Genomic DNA, 14,276 nt, shown 5'->3' with positions numbered 1-14,276 from the left:
ATTTTAATTGAGCCATTGCAATTGCATATTGTTGGTATTGTGTTCGTCCTGACTTGAGTCATCGACTGATCAATTTGTGTTGAAATGATTCATATCAAGCCCTTATTTGAAATATATAATTGATTTAGGTAGAATTAGGGATGGGTTGATAGGTTCTACTACAATATTAATTGAGTCATGCAATTGCATATTGTTGGTATTGTGTTCGTCTTGACCTAAGTTATAGACTGATCAATTTGTGTTGAAATGATTCATATCAAGCCATTATTTGAAATATCTAACTGATTTACCTAGAATTAGGGATGGGTTGATAAGGTTAACTATAATTTTAATTGAGTCATTGTAATTACATATTGTTGGTATTGTATTGCGTTCGTCCTGACCTGAGTCATCCATTGATCTATTTGTGTTGAAACGATTCATATAAAGCCATTATTTGAAATATCTAATTGATTTAGCTATAATTAGGGATGGGTTGATAGGGTTAACTATTATTTCAATTGAGTCATTGCAATTGCATGTTGTTGGTATTGCGTTCGTCCTAACCTGAGTCATCGACTGACTAGTTTGTGTTGAAATGATTCATATCAAGCCATTATTTGAAATATATAATTAATTTAGTTTGAATTAGGGATGATTTGATAGGGTCAACTACAATTTCAATTGAATTATTGTAATTGCATGTTGTTGGTATTGCGTTCGTCCTGACCTGAGTCATCAACTGATCAATTTGTGTTGAAAAGATTCATATCGAGCCATTATTTGAAATATATAATTGATTTACCTAGAATTAGGGATGATTTGATAGGGTCAACTACAATTTCAATTGATTAGTTGCAATTGCATGATGTTATAGTTGCGTTCGTCCTGACCTGAGTCGTCGACAAATCAATTCGAGTTGAAATAATTTATATTAATTTATTATTTGAAATATCTAAATTGATTTGGATATAATTAAGAATGGGCTTATAGGATCAACTATAATTTTAATTGAGTCATTGCAATTGCATGATATTGGAGCTGCGTTCATCCTGACCTGAGTCGTCGACTGATCAATTTGAGTTGAAACATTTTTATATTAAATTATTATTCTAAATATCTAAATTTATTAAGCTATAATTAGGGATAGGTTAATAGGGTCAACTACAATTTTAATTGAGTCGTTGCAATTGCATGATATTGGAGCTACATTCGTCTTGACCAGAGTCATCGACTGATCAATTTGAGTTAAAATAATTTATATTAAATTATTATTTGAAATAATATCTAAAGTGATTTAGCTAGAATTAGGGATGGTTTGATAGGGTCAACTTTAATTTTAATTGAGTCATTGCAATTGCATGATGTTGGAGCTAAGTTTGTCCTGACCTGAGTCGTCAACTGATCAATTTGGGTTGAAACAATTTATATTAAATTATTATTTGAAATATTATTAAATTCATTAAGTTCCAATTGAACTTAAAACAATTTATTATGATGAAACAGTTAAAGTTTATCTCTTTTAAAAAAATTAATTAAGATCAATTCGGATCAAATTAACATTTTCAAAACTTGTCATTCTTTTCCAAAATACAAATCAACCCATACAAATCATCCATTTGTGGTAAAAATATTTCATCATTTCAAATCTTGAGTTCTCACTCTTTTCTTTCTCTCTTAATAATACAAATAACAACTACTTAATATATTGCTAAACCTATCACAACAGATCAATTTTCTTCCCATTTTCGACCACATAGTTGTTATTTTTGACTTTATTCTTTCTTGTATCTATCATTTTCTCTTTCTTAGTAGGTAACAAAGTTTGAGAAGAGTTCTACATTTGTTTTTTTTTTTTAAAATTTGGGCTTTTTAGTTAATGATAAAAAAAGCCTTTTAATTGTATTATCTTCGAGAATAGGTTATCAATTTTGAGTTTTGGTACTATAAACGTAGGAAGAACCTAAGAAAACCCTAGTTTTTATCATAGTTCTCCATTAATTATCGTGGTATTGTTGGATGGTTGTAGTGGTGGTGGTGATGGTCTTGGTAGTGGTGGTGGTGATGGTCTTGGTAGTGGTGGTGGTGTTCTTGGTATTAGTATTGGTGGCATTGATAGTGGTGTTGGTGGTGATGTTGGTATCGATAGTGTTGGTAGTGGTGTTGGTGGTCTTGGTGGTGGTGGTTTTAGTATTGGTGTGGTGGTGGTCTATTGGGAGATATTAACATGGGTCTTCAAATAGCTTCCCCATCCTTTGCAACAAATGTTTCAGTTGTTGGCATAAAACAAACCAGTAACAAGACTATTTTGATCTCATCCATCAGGTTTGTCTTAACTTTTTTAAAAAAATTATGCAGCTATCAATGGTAATGTATTTTTAGTTTCTCTATTAAAGAAACTGAAAGTTAATCAACTTCTGACCACCTAACAAAAAAGGCTAGAGTACAAATGAATTTGGAGGAACTTCCTGAACAATCTTAGTCAGGGAAAAGTGAAGTTGAGGAAAGTTATGAAAATAATGTTGAGAGAGGTGGAGAAGGGTATGTAAAGGCTAGTGAGGAAAATGAAAGTAAAAAGGAAGAGGAGAAATACAAATAAGAAGAGGAGGAAGTAGAAAGTGAGAAACAAAATGACGATCAACATAGTGATAATGCATCACAAATAGAGCGTGAATTAAGATCGAAATCACAGCATGATCCTATCAAAACTATTAGTATTGATAGGTTTTAAGTTACGATACTAATAGATGACCCTGCAGAACTAACTGGTGATTTTTTACTTAAATCTCAGTTGGGGAAACCTTTTGATGACTTTAGGAAAACTATAAAGAGGGAAAACATAGACGAACTTTTAAAGAAGAGCTTCTTTGGACACTTTATTGAGTGGCCTGAGGACAACAATGCCCGTTTTTAAATGAACATGGTATATGATCTTCTCAAGTGCAGGATCAAGTACATGGAGGATGATAAATATTCAAAGGAGGGAGCAAAAAGATGGATGAAATCTGGATCAACTACTGTGGCATGCCGGTTTGTTTTGAAATGAAAGAGTTTGCCATAGTGAAAGGCTTGAGATTCAATCATCCAAAAGAATCTCTCATCAAGGAAATACCCCACAAAAAGTCTAAGGCAAGCAGGACAGCCAAACCACCACCATCAAATAAAAGGAAGGCATTGTCTAAGCGACCACCTTCCAAAACCAACAAATGCAAGGAAAAAATAGATGGGTTGTTGGACATTGATGGATGTGGCTATAGAGCCACAATGTTGTTAGAAAATCTCAAGGATAAAACCATATAAAATAAATACAAGGAGAAATTTTGCTTAGTTTGGGTTGCCTATTCTGTTATATTGGCAAGAGACGTCAACAAAGTCATAGGAGATGATTTATTAAAGCTTGCTGAGGATTTTGAGAAATTCAACAATTATCTTTGGGTATATGACAACTACAATTTGGCAGTCAAATATTTATTGACAAAGCTATCCCCAAAGACGATCACGTTATATGACTTTTCTTTTGCGTTTATGATAAATTTAATCACTATTTGTTACTCTTCCATTAAACTTTATTGAATAATTATTATGACTTTTTTTCTTGCTTCCTTTTTATATTTTTTAGGCTTGGGCATTTAAAGTCATTCCTCTCCTCAAAAAGCAGGTCAAGGATTACCCGAATGACTTTTCTCATCCAAGTATCCTTAGGTGGTTGGATGCAAAGAGTAACACAAGAATTAATGAGGTTGATCTCTTTAACCCTCCAATTGATGCGGTAAGTCTTCTTTTAAGAAAAATAATTTGACTCAAAGAAAGATATTGAAACAGATGGGTAATTTGTTGCAATTTATCTTAATAGAATACCCATTTGGTGCAATTGATGGGTAATCTGCTATGATAGATGAGTTATTTTTTGCAACAAATTACCCATCTGTTGCTTTGGTACTCTGAACCTGACTTAATAGATTACCCATCCACTATAAATTATGCAACAGATGGGTAATTTGATGCAATAAATGGTTAATCTATTGCCATATATAAATCATATGTTGCACCATAAAGATCATCTATTGCATAAGTTATCTTTGTTAACCTAATACCCAATTGACTGCAAATTATTATTTGATTTAAACGTATCTACCCTTTCTTTTAGGTTATGCATCCATGGACCGTACCCACTCAACAAGAGTTGGAGATAACTTATTTTATTACTCTCAGTCTTGTTGATACACTAGCAGACCCAATGGTAGAGTTAATAAAGAAGGAATTGGATGGAGCAATAGCCATAAGAAGAGCAGTTAGCCAAGGTCAGCCTAATGTTGAGGCTCTTCATGACCAAGCTGCAACAATAGATTTAGGTGCTACTTCTGGGGGTGTTTCTGGTAGAGTTGTTCATGTTGGTGGAAGCCATGTTAATGCTAATACTACTGTCTGTTATGATGATGATCATTTTGATGCTCAAGAAAAATAAAATATGTCTTAAATAACCCCTTACACTAGCCCCTCTCACCCTTATAGTGGCCCCTCTCACCCCTCTTCACCTTCATGTTCTCTTTGCAAATGGAAAGACTGGGTGTATAGATAGGATAAACTCTTTGAAAGAATATATGCTATCGCTAAAGTTGTTGATAAACTAAAATCCAAGAGGGGTGTCATACCATCCAAGAAGGTGAGAGAGACATACACTCCTACAGTGGAGGTTAGGAAGAAGAAAAAAGCAATTAGACATATACTCTTAAATATTAAACCAAAAAAAGTTGCAGCTCCTTCTCTTCCGAAAGCTGTTGAAGTTTAGGGACCGTTGAAAAAGGTGGACATATACGTGAAACTTTATGCCAAGAATAAGGCTATTCTGAGAAAGACCATAAATTCCAAGAAACACGCAAAAACCTTCACCATGAATACCTTTCCCCTAAGACTTCAAGAAGATGATAGATATGGGCCTGTGGTACGTGGACACGGTAAGTTTACTTTACCTAACCTAGACTTCTAATAGACTCCATGAAGAAGAAGCTACACAATAGATGTGTCAACTGTGGCAACAACTAGGTATTCTGGTGCAACTGGCGGTGGTTCAGTTACAACAGATTACCCATCTATTGGATAAGTTGCATTAGATGGGTAATCTGTTAATAGATTCAGTAAACCCTGTGCAACAAATGGACCATCTGTTGCATCTTTACACTTTGGTTTTTTTTAAAAAAATTACTAACCTATGTAAAAATTATCTTCTTATATCACAGTATGTTGATGAAATTCTCTTTCTTATGAGGGGAAAGCAATTAGCATACCCGGAAGCTTATGATGCCGCCGATAGAATAATTGACCTGAACTTCTACAATAATTTCAAAGATAGATACGCTGATCTCATTAATCTAGCATCAACTTCTAGTGGCCCGAGATTTGATTTTTTAGTTTCTGCGTTCGAATAGGATGAAGATATGATTAAATATGTTAGAGGGAATAAGCCATATCCACACGGCAAGGACTGGACCAAAGAAAAGAGGATTCTTCCAGTCATGAATATGGAGGTCAAACATTTTCTAGATCTTGAGATACTACTCAAGAAGGTAAAGATGAAGGTTTATGACTACAACTTACCTGTCTTCAACGAGGCCAGTTTTTACCCACATGCAGCGACTGTTGAAGTTGTTCCCCAACCTTTTGAGGCAGAGTGAACTAATGAATGATTTGCCAACAAAAATGTTGATGAAAGAAACATCAGATTTTGAACGTCAAAATAAGGATAAGGACCTTCCAAAAAATAAAAACGTTGCCAGATATGGGTCGTGCGTGCTTGTACATATCGAATATTTGCTGACCAGCATAGAAATGGTCGAACCAACAACCTTTTTGTGTGACAATGCTATGGCAAGGATGAAAGAGGTCTGGGCTTATAGGGTACTACCTAAATGCTCGGAGCTTGTGTATAAAAAAAAAATGTAGAAACACAAACACCATGACATTTTTATTTCATGACAATTTTTTATATTTGATGAAAATTGAATTTTTTATAATGCAATAGATTGTCTATCAGTTGTAACAAATAGTTTATTTATTGCAATATGTTGGTCATCTATTGCATTATGTAGATTTTTATATCTAAGTCTATCTGTTGCAACAGATAGGTCATCTATTGGAAAAATCAAAACAGTAGGAAGACCTGTTTGATAATTTCCAATAGATGACCTATATGTTACAACATATGTTTAAATACGTTTGATAAGTTCTACCAAATATGTCATCTATCGCAACAAATACATCATTTGTTGCAATATTTGAATCTAATATTTTATTTCAATTAATAAGTTCAAATCTAAGGATAAGATAGACCAAATAAAATAAATTGAAGCCTTTAGAAATTACATAAAATAAATCAACAAATAAATGAATTCTAAAAAAATTATTACGAGTACAGATGATAACTTAAAAAATAAGTCAACAATCTAAGTTTTGGTGCCAATAATTACTAAGGAGAGGTTATTATCTACTCAATATGGACAAGTTGTTCTTCATCCGGTGCTATAGAATTCGGCTTTGGCCATTGTAGATCTTTAATATCACTTGCATACAGTTTTAGAGATTTCGCTTCTCCATATCTCTATAAAAGAGTAGCATATATTTTATGGAGTAATTTAGCATCAAGTCTATCATTTGGCACTTGTAATCAATCGCTCAAATACTCAGCATAATCGACAACAAAAAGACTACAATCCTTGTATTTGAAAAATCAGATAATTTATATCTTGCAATTTAATTAAGCTTTGTGAAATTTATGAAATTAAACTAAATCATGATACTTGATTGATACTTACAGGCTACCAATAGGCTGTTGAGCAATTCCTTCAACATATTCTACATCAAATGGATTGCTCATTTTATCCTGGTATGCTTCAATCATCGACCAATCAGTATGAATCTTTTGGTGTAAAAAGACAATTATATCAAGATAAGTAGGCAATATTTTGTCCAGCTTTTGGATCTCACACTACGACCCAAAACGTCTCCTCCTCGACATCAAGTCATAAACTCGAATGTGCCTATATTTTAGAACTACGACAACCAACACTCAATGGAATTCATCACCACAATTAATTGGGATGTACACTTCATCGATCAAATGACAAGGTAAGCCAATTGAAACGCTAAAACCCTTGATGATGTTGATTAAGCATTCCGCATTTTGGAAAACTTTTGTTTGTTGTTGGCTATACCTATCATAGGCATTATTGATGTAAACTTTGTACAAATAATTGCATGTCGTGTATCCGTATTGTTCTTCTATTTGCGACTTGGCCTTCTTTTGGATGTAGTAAAAAATGACATCGATGTGCTGCACATTATCAAACATTTTAGATTGCGTGACATAAAATTAATATACAAATATAATTAAATAAAGCATTAATAGTAAGATGTATGGCATTTAAACCTTATCATTCCAAAAAGTTTTGAGTTGTGACATCAAATAGAACTAATTCTTCATTCTGGGATGTGCAATAACAAAGTTGAACATATCAAAACCAACACTCGATTCATTCTCTTTCTAGTGTTCGCCATTTTGTTTTCTGCATGATTTATATGTGTTAATGTCATGTTTTTACAACAAGAATTGTATAAATCAATATCCTAAAAAATGATTTATGTACTTGTTAGCATGAAGCTTTAACAGCCCATCGGTAATCCATTTTAAATAGTCGTTGATCAACTTTGTTAGTTTTTTCAAGTCTCGTCTAAGATATTAAATCCTTCAAATGGGTAATTCTTTTGTTCTTCCAAACTGACAGGCTACACTTTTTTTTCATCCTTGGAAGAAGTTGATGGATAATCAACTGTGATATTATGTTATTCAGAAGTAGATTCTACTGTGAAATCCACCTAAAAAGTCAGAATTATCAATGCTAATCACAGAGATACAAAAAATAGAAAAGAATAACTCATCTATTTTACCAAATCAAACAAGTCTTCCTCTTATTTTAAATTGTACCAACAAATTACCTATCCGTTACAGCAGATGGATCATCTGTTGGGACAAATTAAAATAATAGGAAGACCTGTATGATAATTTCCAACAAATGATCCATTTGTTGCAACAGATGACTCATCTGTTTGGACAGACTAAAACAGTAGGAAGTCTTGATTTAATTTGTCCCAATATATTACCCATCTGTTGCAGTAGGTAGGTCATTTATTGGTATAAATTAAAATAGTAGGAAGACCTATTTAATTTTCTAAAATAGATGAGACATGTGTTGTAACATAAAATGCGTCTGATGTAACAGGTTAGTCAACTATTACAATAGATGCATATATTTGTTTGATAATTTTCAGTAGATGTGTCTTATGTTGCAACAGATATGTAGTTTGTTTGTTTGATGGAACAGATTATATATATTCACCTTCTTCAGCTCATGCTGCTCTCTTGTGGCCTTTGTACATTGATCAAAAGTGCAAGACAAAGATAGAGGAGTTGGAATTTTGTTTTTTTTTTTTATGCTTGATGATGCCTTGAAAATTTATTTCCTCCTCCTCTTAGCCGTCTTAATATGTAATGGAGTGTATGGATATGAAATCCTTTTTGATGGAATGACACCCCTCTTAGATGTCAATTCCTTTACAGAAGTAGTTAATGCATTAATAGCATTAATCACTCCGTCATATTTTACCTTGAAGTCTTGACATTTTCATGTAGAACATTTACTGGGAGGGGAAAAATCTATAAAAACCGGTATGATTATAATCATAATGGTTTGTTGTTTTAAAATCTACAAGAGGAGCATTATCATCCCCAATAGAAGCACCACTACCACCATCAACAACTCTATCACCACTAACACCATCAGCCATAACAACCCCACCCTCCAAAATATTATTTTTCTTGTGATGGTTGTTGCTCCAAATAATTCTTTTTTTTATTGTATGAGTGACCTTAGGGTCAGATAGAGTTTACACAGCTTGTAAAGTAATAAAAATAGCATCTTTAACTCTCGTTTGTTCAAAACAAGCCACGAATTCACAATCTAAAATTAGTACATTTATTAGAATGATGATTAAATCATTTTAAAAGATCATTAATTAAAATAAAAATTTAATTAGAATTAGACTTACTTCTTTCTTTGGGGGTTGAAGAAATCAAGAAATTTTGCATTTTATTTGTTTTGGCCGACAAACATCTCAGGATTCTGTGATATGAAACTTCTTCCTGGTAATTCACTTGTTGTCTTAAATAAGGAATGGCTTCAAATGCCTAAGCCTATAAAATAACATCGATAAATCAAAAGCATTATTTAATAAAAAATAAATGAATCATAATAAAGAAAATATTTATCATGAAAGCCATATAAGTTAACTGTTTTTGGTATTAACGGAGTTAACAAATATCTGACAGTTGTTTTAAAGCTTTCATAACCCCAAGGATAGCTGTTAAATGACACAAGATCCTCAGAGAGATTTACTAAACCAAGCGATATATTGTCGTTAATATCTCTCTCCCAAATAATATTATGTACAAACCAAATAAAGCATAATGATTACTTGTGCTTCTTTAAAAGCCTTTTACCTTTCAATGCTTCTATCAAATTTTTTTTTGAAGTTTGGACCAATAAGGGACACCAATTAATACCATTACTTGACTTGCCTTTTCCTTTTTTAGGTGTGCGGGGTAGAATAGGTATTATCAGTAACTATGGTAAACTCATTCCAACCAAAACAATAGGCATGCAATATTAATTTATCCATACCTCATCCATCTTATCTTTATTTTCATACATAAACCTACGGTTGAGAAGATCATATACCATTTTTATTTTGAAACGAGCATTGTTTTTCTCCGACAAATCAAGACATTGCCCGAAGCAGTTTTCCTTGAAATAAACATCAATTTTTTGGTCTCGAAGTATTTTTCTAAAGGTATCAAAAGATTTTCCCATGACTGACTTGACAATGAAATCACCAATTAAATTTATGGCACCAACACACTGCATTCTCATAAGATAATTATCAATGATGATGGTTTTTACCAACTCTTCTATGGAAGGGCTATTAGCATTTGGATCATCTTTTTTGAAACATTCCTCACCCCCCTGTTCATTATCTTCTGCTGGTGGATGTAGCCTAGCTACTTCACTAATTCCTTTACTTGGCTTTGATTCGATTTTGTTTCTTTTGGGAGCCATATTATCTAAAAAATAAAAAAAATATATATATATATTATAGTTGATTAAAGCATCATAAAAAAGGATAACAGTAAATCTATCATGGATAACACAATAAATAAAATCTGCAACAAATCCCATATATGTTGTAACGTGTGTTATCTTTTGCAACATATAACTATTCTATTGCAACAAATGAGTAATCTATTGTAAATAATAAAAATAGTTTCTATATTATTGTGATTTCTTTTGACAGATCACTCATCTGTGGAAATATATGGCTGGTTTGTGCAATAGATCAATTGTCAATATTATTTAGATTTCTTCTAACAGAAGCATCATTTGTCACAACAGATAAATTATCTATTAGAAGAAATCAAATTCTTGGACATGTCGCAATTGATTATTCATCTATTGCATCATATGATTCATCTATTATATCACATGGTTCAGCGGTCGCATCAGATGGTTCATTTGTTGCACCAGATGGATCATTTGGTTCATCAGATGGTTTATCTTTTACAATAAAAAAAACTAGTGGCAAGTTTTGTTCAATAGAAAAACAACAATATCACCATTTAATATCAAATACACCATCTTTACCAAGAACAATAGCAAATCAACCCAACAACACCAACACAACACAAACACCAAGAACATCAACAACGACCAAAAATACTAAAATTGTTGTTTTATTTGTACAAACATAACAATAAAAATCAAACTTCAAAAAACTTAACAGACACCAATAAATTGAATCAATAGATTGACAATAAGAACTGCATCAGATAATTCATCTGCTATACTAGATGGTTCAATAATTGCATCAGATGGTTCATTTATTACATCGAATGGATCATTTGTTGCATCATATGATTCATCTATTACGAGAAAAAACTAGTAGCAAGATTTTGTTCCATAGAACAACAATAATATCACCATTTAATATAAAATACACTATCTTTACCAAAAATAATAATAAATCAATCCAACAACATCAATACAACACAAACACCAAGAACATCAGCAGTGACCAAAAACACCAAAATTGATGTTTTGTTTGTACAAACATAGACAACAAAAATCAAACTTTAAAAAACTCAACATATACCAACAAATCAAATCAACGGTTCGACAACAAGAACTGAATTAAATGATTTATCTATTATATCAAATAGTTCAGCGGTTGTATTAGATGGTTCTTTTGTTGCATAAGATGGATAATTTGTTGCATCAGATAGTTCATCTTCTATAGAAAAAAATAGTAGAAAGATTTTATTCAATAGAACAACAGTAATATCACCATTTAATATCAAATTGTAATACCCCAAAAAATCCAAACCCATGTTAGATCATATTCCAAGCTCATGCAAAGAATCTTATAGTCCCTTGGTAATTGTATGAGTGATTTTGATGTGTATTAAGGCCTCAAATAACTCCCATCTATTAGACGAATCAAAATAATCCTTACTAATTAAATTTTTGATGAAAATATTTCTTTAGTCAACTTCAAATGAGCATATCCTTTGATCAAGACCCACCAAACTGTAGAAAATTGAATTATTTTTCCAACGATATCAATTTCTCCTAAATTCGATACTCGGGTGAAAAGTTATGGCACTTTTAGTGAAAAATAATAGCACAACACGATAAGGCCGTATTGCGATAATGTCCAAAATCACGTTTGTCCTTTTCCAGTGTGTCTTTGCAATAAGCACCACATCATAGGTACCAGTCATGGGTTAGCTTGTGGTCCTTTGGGGTTATAAGTACCGTGTAATGCCCAGGTTGTAGTTTGGGGAGTTACAAACTTTTTATCAGAGACTAAGATCCTAAAGTATCCTAGGAAGTCTAAAAGTCGCATCAAGTAGAGTCTTGTGCATGGGTGTGTAGTGTACCACACTTATGGGCAAGAGGCTATGAGGCATTTTAGGAAAAGTTCCCTTCTTTAAGTTTTCATATCATGCGAGTGAACATGATCTCAATTTAAACTCTTTGTCTAATCTAACTTTCCCCTTCTATTTATAGAACATGCCTTCTAGAAAGATAAATAGAAGAAGAACTGGGAACCAGCCAACACCTCTGGTCATTCAGAAAGATCCTCTAAATGAGCACGTTTCCAACATAGAATTCAAAGCAGCATTCACCACCCTAGCCCATTTTATGGCAACTCAGAATATTCGACCAGCTGCTATTAGGCGCCAACCCAGTGGCCAATACTGTTGCTGCTAGAATTCAGGACTTAACACGAATGAACCCTCCTTCATTTTTAGGGTTTAAGTCTGAAGAGGACCTACAAGAATTCCTAGACATGGTGCATAAGGTAACAGACATTATGGGGGTAACTCCTAGTGAGAATGTTTAGTTACCTTCCTATCAGTTACAAGATGCGGCTCATACATGGTTTAAGAAATGGAAGGTAGATAGAGGCGCAGATGTAGGGCCTATAAAATGGGAACAGTTTGCTACTGCCTTTTTAGGTAGGTTCTTTCTATTGAAGTTGAGAGAAGCCAAGGTGTTGGAGTTTATTAACTTAAGGTAGGGCAACCTGAGTGTGAAAGAGTACTCCCTTAAGTTTACTCAGTTATCTAGGTATGCTCCTCATGTGGTAGCTGATAGCAGGTAAAAGATAAGTAAGTTCATGTATGGTGTATATGATAGTATGGTCAAGAAGTATTGGACTACAATGTTGATTAAGGAGATGGACTTTTCTAAGATTATGGTCCATGCTCAACAAATTGAGAAGAAGAATACTAAGTAGAGAGAGAGAAAACAAGAGGGCTAGAATGGGTAGCTTTAATTTTAATCAGCCAAGGTTAGAAGGTGGTAACCATCCTCAGTTCTATTAGAAATCTTCAGTCCTAACTCCATCTGCAGCCAGTGTTCCTATGCCCAAATTAAGAAATCACAATTGGGATAGAATGCCAGGCTCTAAGTCCCAAGAAAATGTTAATAGTGCCCGAACAAATCTTCTTTGTCAGAAATATGGCAAAAACCATCAGGGTGTCTACAGGTCTGACAGCGACATGTATTTTGGGTATGGTAAGACAAGCCATAGGATCAGAGAGTGTCCTCAGTTGGGTTTATAAAGTCTGTATAATCGCCCCCTAGTTCAGTTTGGTCGCCCGTCTCAGCAGGGTACCATTTCCAGTGCCACTAGTGGGCAGCACCCAAACAGGCTCTATGCACTTCAGTCCCGACAGAATCAAGAGAGTTCTCTTGATTTGGTTATTGGTACATTACAAATATTTTATTTACATGTTTAACTTTGTTAGATCCTGGAACTTCTCCATCTTTGATAACTTCTTACACAACTATCAACTTTGGAGTCATTCCCAAAATCCTAACAGAGCCTTTCTCAGCCTCTACCCTAGTGGATAAGTCTATCATGGCCCAGCGAGTATACAGGAATTGTCCGGTTATGGTTTCTTAGAAAGTTATTTCAGCAGACCTTGTAGAGATAGAGATAATGGATTTTGACATTATTCTCGGCAAGGATTGGCTCCACTCATGTTATGCCTTATTCGATTGTAGAAGCAGAGTAGTTCATTTTTAGTTTCCAAATGAACCAGTCCTTGAATGGACGGGTAGTACTACAGCACTTAGGGGTCAGCTTATTTTGTACCTTAGGGCGAGAAAGATGATATCTAAGGGGTTCATTTACCATCTTTTTTGAGTTAAAGACTCTAATTTTCTAACCCCAAATCTTGAGTCAGTTTCAGCAGTAAGGGAATTTCCAGATATGTTTCCTGAAGATCTTCTCAGAGTTCCTCCTGAAAGGGAAATTGACTTTGGAATAAACCGCCTTCTAGATACATAACCTATCTCTATTCTTCTATACATAGTGGCTCCTACCAAACTCAAAAAGTTTAAAAAATAGTTGAAAGATCTCCTAGATAAGGGATTCAGAAGGCCCAACATTTTCTCATGGGGCGCACCAATTTTATTCATGCATAAGAAATATTATTCTCTCAGAATGTGTATTGATTACCACCAGTTGAACAAACTCATAATAAAAAACAAATACCCACTTCCCAGAATTGATGTCTTGTTCGACCAACTGTAGGGTGCCAGTTATTTTTCTAAGATAGAACTTAGATCTGGCTATCATCAGCTCAGATTCAGAGAATGTGACATTTCGAAAATAGCTTT

Source organism: Capsicum annuum, chromosome 2 (assembly GCF_002878395.1).
Source record: "Capsicum annuum cultivar UCD-10X-F1 chromosome 2, UCD10Xv1.1, whole genome shotgun sequence".
Taxonomy (NCBI): domain Eukaryota; kingdom Viridiplantae; phylum Streptophyta; class Magnoliopsida; order Solanales; family Solanaceae; genus Capsicum; species Capsicum annuum.
This window is presented reverse-complemented; position numbering follows the sequence as displayed.